General features: G+C 41.4%; 1 pseudogene; it reads left to right on the top strand.

The window, feature by feature from the left end:
* Positions 1–8,174: 8,174 nt before the first annotated feature.
* On the top strand, positions 8,175–10,554 carry LOC135882940 (protocadherin beta-1-like; annotated as a pseudogene).

The following is a 10,554-nucleotide window of genomic DNA, read 5'->3' as shown; positions in this document are numbered from 1 at the left end:
CCCTTACGGAGATGATTATGTAATAGTGTGTTGATTTTCTGAAACCTCTTTTCAATGTACAAGTTTAATGTCCAATGAAAATTAAGAATAAATGTCACTTACAAAGTAATTATGTATTAACAAATAGAAGCTAGTTAAATTAAAGCTGCTTGGCCGCAATGTACATTGCATATTTGGTTGGGAGGTTGAGCTTTGTATATATTGTAAAATGTGTATTTTCAAAATTGTAGTCTTTTTTTTCTAACCATATGAAACTGAAACTAATAGTTATAAAGCATTTTGAGATCCTTGCTTAAAAGATACTGTAGAAGTGAAGAGTAATATTGCATGTTAGTATGTTAGTAAAATAGGTTAAAAGTGATACAATCAACTTTAAACACTATGTAGTGAGTAATGAGTTAAGATAAATCTCTTTCCTTCTGTCTTCATTTAATTTCATTACCAAATATAATATTTAAGATAAAGGGAACATGGTGTAATTTTCCACGTTGTTTACGAGGTTTTAAAAATCGAGTTTCTGGTAACCATAACACTAATAAAAACAATTTTTAAAAGGGCGTTAGATTGACTTTTTTATCAGTTGATTCTGAGGATTGGTAGCTGTGCTGCCAGATCAGGTTCTGTGAAGCAAAGTCATCAGGGGACATGTTCTTAAAGCACTGATTTCTAATGACCTGTTCTGGGGTCTGGTGGATGGGCTGTCCCTCCAGAATGTGAGGGCTTGTGGCCCGTGTATGCAGGAAGGATGGCTATGAAATCTGATTCCATTGCTGGCAGGTGGAGAGGAAGAGAGTGTGGGAAACTACAGACCTGTAAACATGTCCTCTTTTACATTAATGAGTCACTCCCAGGCAGCAAAGGAAATGCAGCTCCCATTGAAGTCAGGCAAACATTGGTTCCGTCTACAAATCTTCATTAGATGGGAGAAGTCGGGGAAATTTCTTCTAACATTTAACTAAAACATAAAAGGAATGAAAAATGTATCAGACAAAAGAATACCTGGAACAATGTTTTTAAAAACTAGAGTTAAAGGTAGGTTCTTAAATCCCCATACTGACACCTAAATAACAATCTAATTTTCCAAAGTGCTGAGCGTCCAGCACCTTCCATCGAAGCCAGTGTAATTGCGCCTGTTCAGCACTTTCAAACACTAGACCAATCCTTTGTAGGTGCCTAAATATGGTTTAAGAACCTAACTTCAGGCCATCACATCTGAAAATCTTGAACCCCTGTACAAAACTGGACTGCAAGAGCCCCTCCCCTTTTCCAATGCCGAACTTCAAATGTGAGGGGAGGAGAAATTTTTTTTTTTTTTGCGTCTGCACTCAATAGATCTGTCATATTTTAGGGGGAATCCAGTACCTATAAACTATTAGCTGGGTATTCCCAGGGTCCAAGGACATTTAACCTATTTGGCACTATTTTTACTATTGTGGGGGGCCTCTGGCAGTGTTTTAGTGCAGAGTTCCTTTTTGGGCCTATAGCAGAAGTTTGTCATCTTAAAATTATTAATTATTATAACAACCGCTTCTAACTGTTAGAGCAGTCAGCAACTTCTCCCAATAACTTGCCAAAGCTCTAGACATAGGATTCCTTCCTTATTGTGCTCCTCCATTCAAACCTAGATGTAATTTTCACCCTTGACATCGTTTACGGTGTTTGCGCTCTTTCTGCTTTCCCATTTCTTTCTTGGAACCTGTGCTGCTCAGATGGTTTTAGATTCCTGGTGCTCCTAGTAGTAAATTTCCCAACCTTGTATCTTCGCTGAGCATAGGTTCTACCTGTCTCATTCAGGGATCCCACTTCTAGCTGACGTTCTTCCATATTTTTCTGGATTCTTATTATACTTTCCTGTCCTTTATTCAGGAACGTTCAGTCTTTGGGAAATAGTCATAGCAATTTCCCCATACTTCCTGCTATGACTACGGAATTAGGGTCCGATGTCCCTCCATCAAAGTGAAAGGAATTTCTGACTTCAGTGGGAACAGGAATGTATTTACTCAGAACGCTGGAAAATGCGATCAGGTTAGGGTTTAACATGAGATACACACATGTAAATAACCGTGTATTTTCAACATGCTATCACTGATTAAATAGAGCCTAGAAACACAGGAAATTATCCATCCGAACACGGTGAAGTCATTGTTAGAGTCTGTCATGACAGAAATATTCTGAAAAGCTGAGCAACTGCAATTGTGACTATCCCAGTATTGAATCATTCTCTGCCTGAGTTCATGGCTGCTTTTTCCCACCGTCAGACACCACATATTGGAAGATGGGAGAGAGGATTTTCTCCATTCATTAGCACTTTCCTTTTAAGACAGTTGTTAAATGATTGACATCTGATGGAACAGAAAAAACTATCAAAATATTACGTTTCCAACATATTTCGAAATTCTGTTAATTTTCCTAAAGGTAATGGAAGCTCCTTACTCAGGGGCGCCATTTCAGATTTTGGTTGGGGGGGGGAGGGGACTTTAACCGCGATTTTGGCAGATAGGAGCACTGTATCTAATTCCTATATAAAAGAAAGAAAATTAAATAAATATTAGACCCACTCAGCTCTAATACTAACATGTTCTTACATCTTGTGGCAAGTCACTTAAGGGACCTGGTTAGGTTTAAAATGTTAATGTATTTTGTTACTAACTTTGTGGAGAGAGAGAGAGGCCTGGTCTACACTACGGGCTAGGTCGAATTTAGCCACGTTAGGTTGATTTAAAAATGACTGCGTACACACAGCCAAGCCCGTTCCATCGACCTAAAGGGCTCTTAAAATCAACTTCTGTACTCCTTCCCGACGAGGGGAGTAGTGCTAAAATTGACCTTGCTGGGTCGAATTTGGGGTAGTGCGGACACAAATCGATGGTATTGGCCTCTGGGAGCTATCCCAGAGTGCTCCATTGTGACCACTCTGGACAGCACTTTGAACTCCGATGCACTAGCCAGGTATACAGGAAAAGCCCCGGGAACTTTTGAATTTCATTTCCTGTTTGGTCAGCATGGTGAACTCAGCAGCACAGGTGACCATGCAGTCCCCCCAGAATCATAGAGCATAGAATGTTTCTACGATCCCCCTATCATATCCGTCCCTGAAGTTATCGCAGATTAGAAGGCAAAAAAAACAAAACCTGCACTCGTGATGACATGTTTTCCTCCTGCACTGAGAGGGCACAACTTAATGCATGGAGACATTCAGTGGCAGAAGCCAGGAAAGAATTAAGTGAGTGCGAAAAGCGGAGGCAGGATGCAATGCTGAGGCTAATGGGGGAGCAAATGGACATGATGAAGTGTCTGTTGGAGCTGCAGGAAAGTCAACAAGAGCACAGACCCCCACTGCTTCCACTGTATAACCGCCTCCCCTCCTCCCCATGTTCCATAGCCTTCTCACCCAGATGCCCAGGTTGAGATAGAAGTAAGAGACAGACTTGTTGAAAGTCTCTGGGTAAGGATAAAAGGGGTAAAAAAACAAGGGTACTGTCATGGTAGGGGTCTACTACAGACCACCAAACCAGAAAGAAGAGGTGGATGAGGCTTTTTTTAAACAACTAACAAAATCATCCAAATCACAGGACTTGGTGGTGATGGGGGACTCCAACTACCCAGACATCTGCTGTGAAAATAACACAGCAGGGCACAGATAATCTAGCAAGTTCTTGGAATGTATTGGAGACAATTTTTTTTTTATTTCAGAAGGTGGAGAAAGCTACTGGGGGGAGGCTGTTCTAGATTTGATTTTGACAAATAGGGAGGAACTGGTTGAGAATTTGCAAGTGGAAGGCAACTTGGGTGAAAGTGATCATGAAATGATATAATTCATGATTCTAAGGAATGGTAGGAGGGAGAACAGCACAATAAAGACAATGGATTTCAAGAAGGCCTAACATAGTGAATGCTAATGGGAAGGGGGTAGGTTTAGCAGATAAAATAAAAAAAGAACAAGTTAAAAATCACTTAGAAAAGTTAGATGCCTGCAGTTAGGGCCTGATGAAATGCATCCTAGAATACTCAAGGAGCTAATAGAGGAGGTATCTGAGCCTCTAGCTATTATCTTTGGAAAATCATGGGAGGCAGGAGAGATTCCAGAAGACTGGAAAAGGGCAAATATAGTGCCCATCTATAAAAAGGGAAATAAAAACAACCCAGGAAACTACAGACCAGTTAGTTTAACTTCTGTGCCAGGGAAGATAATGGAGCAAGTAATTAAGGAAATCATCTGCAAACACTTGGAAGGTGGTAAGGTGATAGGGAACAGCCAGCATGGATTTGTAAAGAACAAATCCTGTCAAACCAATCTGATAGCTTTCTTTGCTAGGATAACGAGTCTTGTGGATAAGGGAGAAGTTGTGGATGTGGTATACCTAGACTTTAGTAAGGCATTTGATACGGTCTCACATGATATTCTTATTGATAAACTAGGCAAATACAATTTAGATGGAGCTACTATAAGGTGGGTGCATAACTGGCTGGATAACCGTACTCAGAGAGTTGTTATTAATGGTTCCCAATCCTGCTGGAAAGGCATAACGAGTGGGGTTCCGCAGGGGTCTGTTTTGGGACCGGCTCTGTTCAATATCTTCATTAACGACTTAGATATTGGCATAGAAAGTACGCTTATTAAATTTGCGGATGATACCAAACTGGGAGGGATTGCAACTGCTTTGGAGGACAGGGTCATAATTCAAAATGATCTGGACAAATTGGAGAAATGGTCTGAGTTAAACAGGATGAAGTTTAACAAAGACAAATGCAAAGTGCTCCACTTAGGAAGAAAAAATCAGTTTCACACATACAGAATGGGAAGAGACTGTCTAGGAAGGAGTACGGCAGAAAGGGATCTGGGGGTTATAGTGGACCACAAGCTAAATATGAGTCAACAGTGTGATGCTGTTGCAAAAAAAGCGAACATGATTCTGGGATGTATTAACAGGTGTGCTGTGAGCAAGACACGAGAAGTCATTCTTCCGCTCTACTCCGCTCTGGTTAGGTCTCAGCTGGAGTATTGTGTCCAGTTCTGGGCACCGCATTTCAAGAAAGATGTAGAGAAATTGGAAAGGGTCCAGAGAAGAGCAACAAGAATGATTAAAGGTCTTGAGAACATGACCTATGAAGGAAGGCTGAAAGCATTGGGTTTGTTTAGTTTGGAAAAGAGAAGACTGAGAGGGGACATGATAGCAGTTTTCAGGTATCTAAAAGGGTGTCATAAGGAGGAGGGAGAAAACTTGTTCACCTTAGCCTCTAAGGATAGAACAAGAAGCAATGGGTTTAAACTGCAGCAAGGGAGGTCTAGGTTGGACATTAGGAAAAAGTTCCTAACTGTCAGGGTGGTTAAACACTGGAATAAATTGCCTAGGGAGGTTGTGGAATCTCCATCTCTGGAGATATTTAAGAGTAGGTTAGATAAATGTCTATCAGGGATGGTCTAGACAGTATTTGGTCCTGCCATGCGGGCAGGGGACTGGACTCGATGACCTCTCGAGGTCCCTTCCAGTCCTAGAATCTATGAATCTATGAAGGCAGACTTTAGCAAACTCAGGGAATTGGTAGGTAAAATACTATGGGAAGCAAGTCTAAGGGGAAAAACAATTGAAGACAGTTGGCAGTTTTTCAAAGAGACATTATTAAGGGCACAAGAGCAAACTATCCTACTGCATAGGAAAGATAGGAAGTATGGCAAGAGACCACCCTGGCTTAACCAGGAAATCTTTAATGATCTAAAACACAAAAAAAGAGTCCTACAAAAAGTGGAAACTCAGTCAAATTACAAAGGATGAATATAAACAAATAACACAAGTATGTAGGGACAAAAATTAGAAGAGCCGAGGCACAAAACGAGATCAAACTAGCTAGGGACATAAAAGGAAACAATACAACATCCTACAAATAAATTAGAAGCAAGAGGAAGACCAAGGACAGAGTAGGCCCGTTACTCAATGAGGAGGGAAAGACAATAACAGAAAATGTGGAAATGACAGAGGTGCTTAATGACTTCTTTGTTTCAGTTTTCACTAAGAAGGTTTGTGGTGATTGGACATCTAACATAGTCAATGCCAGTGAAAATGAGATAGGATCAGAATCTAAAATAGAGAAAGAACAAGTCAAAAATTACTTAGACAAGATAGATATCTTCAAATCACCAGGGTCTGATTAAATGCATCCTAGAATACTCAAGGAGCTGACTGAGGAGAGAGCTGAGCCATTATCAATTATCTTTGAAAAGTCGTGGAAGATGGGAGGCATTCCAGAAGACTGGAAAAGGGCAAATATAGTGCCCATCTATAAAAAGGGAAATAAGGACAACCCGGGGAATTACAAACCAGTCAGCTTAACTTCTGTACCTGGAAAGATAATGGAGCAAATAATTAAGCAATCAGTTTTCAAACACCTAGAAGAAAATAAGGTGATAAATAACAGTCAGCATGGATTTGTCAAGAACAAATCATGTCAAACCAACCTGATAGCTTTCTTTGACAGGGTAACAAGCCTTGTAGATAGGGGCAGGACTGGCACCAGCCAGCAAAGCAAACACATGCTTGGGGCGGCACAATTCCAGGGGCAGCCATTCTTTTTTTTGCTTGGGCAGTTGCACTCTTGGAGCTTGGGGCAGCACATTTTTTGCTTGAGGCGGCAAAAAACCTAGAGCCAGCCCTGGATAGGGGGAAGCAGTAGACATGGTATATCTTAACTTTAGTAAGGCTTTTGATACTGTCTTGCATGACCTTTTCATAAACAAACTAGGGAAATACAGCCTAGATGGAGCAACTATAAGGTGGGTGCATTACTGGTTGGAAAATCATTCCCAGAGAATATTTATCAGTGGTTCACAGTCATGCTGGAAGGGCATAACGAGTGGGGCCCCTCAGGGATCAGTTCTGGGTCTGGTTCTGTTCAATATCTTCATCAATGATTTAGACAATGGCACAGAGAGTACACTTACAAAGTTTGTGGACGATACCAAGCTGGGAGGGGTTGCAAGTGCTTTGGAGGATAGGATTAAAATTCAAAATGATCTGGACAAACTGGAGAAATGGTCTAGAGAAACCAGAGAAATGGTAAATATGATTAAATTAAATAAGGACAAATGCAAAGTACTCCACTTAGGAAGGAACAATCAATTGCACACATACAAAATCGGAAATGACTGCTTAGGAAGGAGTACTGCAGAAAGGGATCTGGGTGTCCTAGTGGAGCTAAATATGAGTCAACAGTGTAACACTGTTGTAAAAAAAGCAAACATAATTCTGGGATCTATTAGCAGGAGTATTGTAGGCAAGACACAAGAAGTAATTCTTTCGCTCTACTCCGCAATGATTAGGCCTCAACTGCAGTATTGTATCCAGTTCTGGACACCACATTTCAGGAAAGATTTGGACAAATTGGAGGAAGTCCAGAGAAGAGCAACAAAAATGATTAAAGGTCTAGAAAACATGACCTATGAGGGAAAATTGAAAAGACTGGGTTTGTTTAATTTGGAGAAGAGAAGACTGAGAGGGGACATGATAACTGTTTTCAAGTACATAAAAGGTTGTTACAAGGAGGAGGGAGAAATTTTTTTTTCTTAACCTCTGAGGATAGGACAAGAAGCAATGGGCTTAAATTGCAGCAACGGAGGTTTAGGTTGGACATTAGAAAAAACTTCCTAACTGTCAGAGTGATTAAGCACTGGAATAAATTGCCTAGGGAGTTTGTGGAATCTCCATCACTGAGGATTTTTAAGAGCAGGTTGGACAAACACCTGTCAGGGATGGTCTAGATAATACTTAGTCCTGCCTCGAGTGCAGAGGACTGGACTAGATGACCTCTGGAGGCCCCTTCCGGTTCTATGATTCTATGGTGATAATCTTTAAAATTAGCTTGGATCTGAAAGCAAAGTTGTTGTTTGAGACGCTAGGTGGCGCTGTTACCAAAGGTGGCGCTGAAAGAGAGCTACGGAGTAATAGTATCACGGCGGTGTTAGAAGAATCGCCATGACAGGGAGCATCCCCGAGATAAAAGACGAACAGTCCTTTTCTGAAGAAAGATAATTAGGTTTCTATCTAAAACCGAATTGTTTTACCCTGCACATATACTGTTAATCAAACTATTGCTCTGGTACCACAGGAACTATTTTTAGGCATCAGAGCTGCTGTATGGAAATCGTTGTGGTTTAGATCAGACCGGGAATGGCTGGCGGAATGGGGAACCACATCAGAAAAAGGCAAGTTCTGTCTTTCTTTCTGTATCTTTGCTTGTCCCGAGCGCTGTGTGAGGTGATCCGCTATTCCGTGCCTGAAGAACAGGACATCAGGTCTGTAGTTGCTAACGTTGCAAAGGATTTGGAATTGGATGTAGGGAAACTGCTCGCAGGGCCCGGCTGATTTCACAAAATAGCAAAAAGTATTTTCAGCTCATCACCTGCTCGGGGGATGTGATAATAAAGAAGAAAATAGACCGTGAGCATCTGTGCGGACAGACTGACCCGTGTTTGCTGCAGTTCGAAATTGTATTGGAAAATCCATTGCAGCTGCATCGCTTTGAGGTGAAGATAGAGGATGTGATTGACAGTTCCCCTAGTTTCCGAAAGAAAGAATTTATGTTCGAAATTCCAGAACTGACACAGAAAAACACCCGTTTTCCCCTGGAAAACAAATGCCATCCAGAACTACACGATCAGCCCCAATGAACATTTCCGGCTGGATGTGCAAGCTAAGGGAGATAGAAGTAAATATGCTGAACTGGTATTAGAAAAAAACATTAGATCGGGAGGAGCAGCCAGAATTTAATTTGATTCTCACAGCTTCTGACTGGGGGTAGCGGGGAGAGAGGGCTTTCCCAGAGGACCGGCAGAGCTCACATACGAGTTATTGTTCTGGATATCAATGATAACACCCCACGGCTTTAGTCAGTTCCTGTACAAAGTGCATGCATTTGAAAATGTTCCTAAATATCAAGTAATTTGCAAACTATCTGCTACAGACAAGGACGAAGAAACAAACAGCCAGATAACATATTCTTTTAAAGAGATCACAGAAAGAAGTCAACACATTTTTGCAATAGATTCTGTGACACGAGAAATAAAAGTGATAGGAGAGGTGGATGTCGAAGAGGACTAGACCCATGAGATGAAAATCAGAACTCAGGCTGGAGGGGGTCTGTCTGCACACTGCAGAGTCCTCGTGGAGGTTGTGGATGTGAATGACAATCACCCAGAAATGACAATAATGTAATGTCTCTGAACAGCCCGATACCCGAAGACTCCCCGCCTGAGACGGTGGTGGCGCTTTTCAGTGTGAGAGACCGAGACTCGGGAGATAATGGAGAACTGCTTCCTCCATCCAAGATAATCTTCCGTTTGCTGTGAAACCTATAATCCAAAATTATTACGCTCTGGTGAGCGATAAGGCTCCGCACAGAGAGAAGTTATCAGAGTATAAGGTAACCATTACTGCTATGGACGCTGGGTTTCCCAGCCTATTCACTCAGGAGACCATCAAGATGCAAATTTCAGATATCAATGACAACGCACCGGTGTTCAATCAAACATCCTATCTCATGTCTATAAGGGAAAATAACAATCCATCCATACTGATTAGAAATGATAACAGGCCACTGATTTAGATTCAGAGCAAAATACGAAGTGATCTATTCAATATTACCTGATCAGAAAGGAATCTTCCCTTTATCCTCTTACTTTTCTGTCAATTCTGAAAATGGCAACGTCTACATTCTGGGTGGATTATGAACAGATAAAAGGTTTCCGGGTTGCAGTGAGATGGCGGATCCCCTCCACGAAGCTCTGAAGTCAATGTCCGAGTTGTGATATTTGATGAAAATGACAGTGCCCCCTTCATTTTATACCTTCTGCAGAAGAGCAGCTCCCCCGCCAATGACCTGGTTCCCAGATCCGCAGAGGCGTGTTACCTGGTGTCGAAGGTGGTGGCTGTGGATGGGGATTCTGGTCAGAATTCTTCGCTTTCCTACCAGCTGCTAAAGGCCACAGACCCAGGCCTGTTCAGTGTGGGATCTCAAAATGGAGAGGTAAAAACCACAAGGATAATAACAGCCCGAGATACGATGAAGCAAAAACTTACTGTGCTTGTCAGAGACAACGGAGAATCGCCACTTTCCTCATCAGTAACACTAAAATATACTTCTAGTGGATGGATTTTCAGATGGTTATATGCAATCTGTTGATGCGCAAAGGAAGCGGAAGATGAGCAGGAAAGCACGTTGACTATGTATTTAGTAATTTCATTGTCTTTAGTTTCATTTCTTTTTCTAGCTTTAGTAATCATTTTTATAATTATTAAGATATACAAGAGAAGAAATTGTAGAGACAAATATCTCTCTGCTTCTGGTCATTTTTATGGAGATGGAAATTTCCAGAATAATTTGGTAGATGTAACAGGTAATGGAACTTTGTCCCGAGGTTATGGCTATGAAGTTTGTTTAGCATCTGGATCGGGAACCAGTGAATTCAAATTCCTCAGATCCATTATCCCCAGTCTTCCAGGACAGCAATTTAATGGAGAAACGAATTCGGATTTTCCTATGAACTCTACCAAGGGAAACTGA

Source organism: Emys orbicularis, chromosome 8 (genome assembly GCF_028017835.1).
Source record: "Emys orbicularis isolate rEmyOrb1 chromosome 8, rEmyOrb1.hap1, whole genome shotgun sequence".
Classification (NCBI taxonomy): domain Eukaryota; kingdom Metazoa; phylum Chordata; order Testudines; family Emydidae; genus Emys; species Emys orbicularis.
Note: the sequence above shows the minus strand (reverse complement) of the source record. Positions and strands in the feature narration are given on the sequence as shown.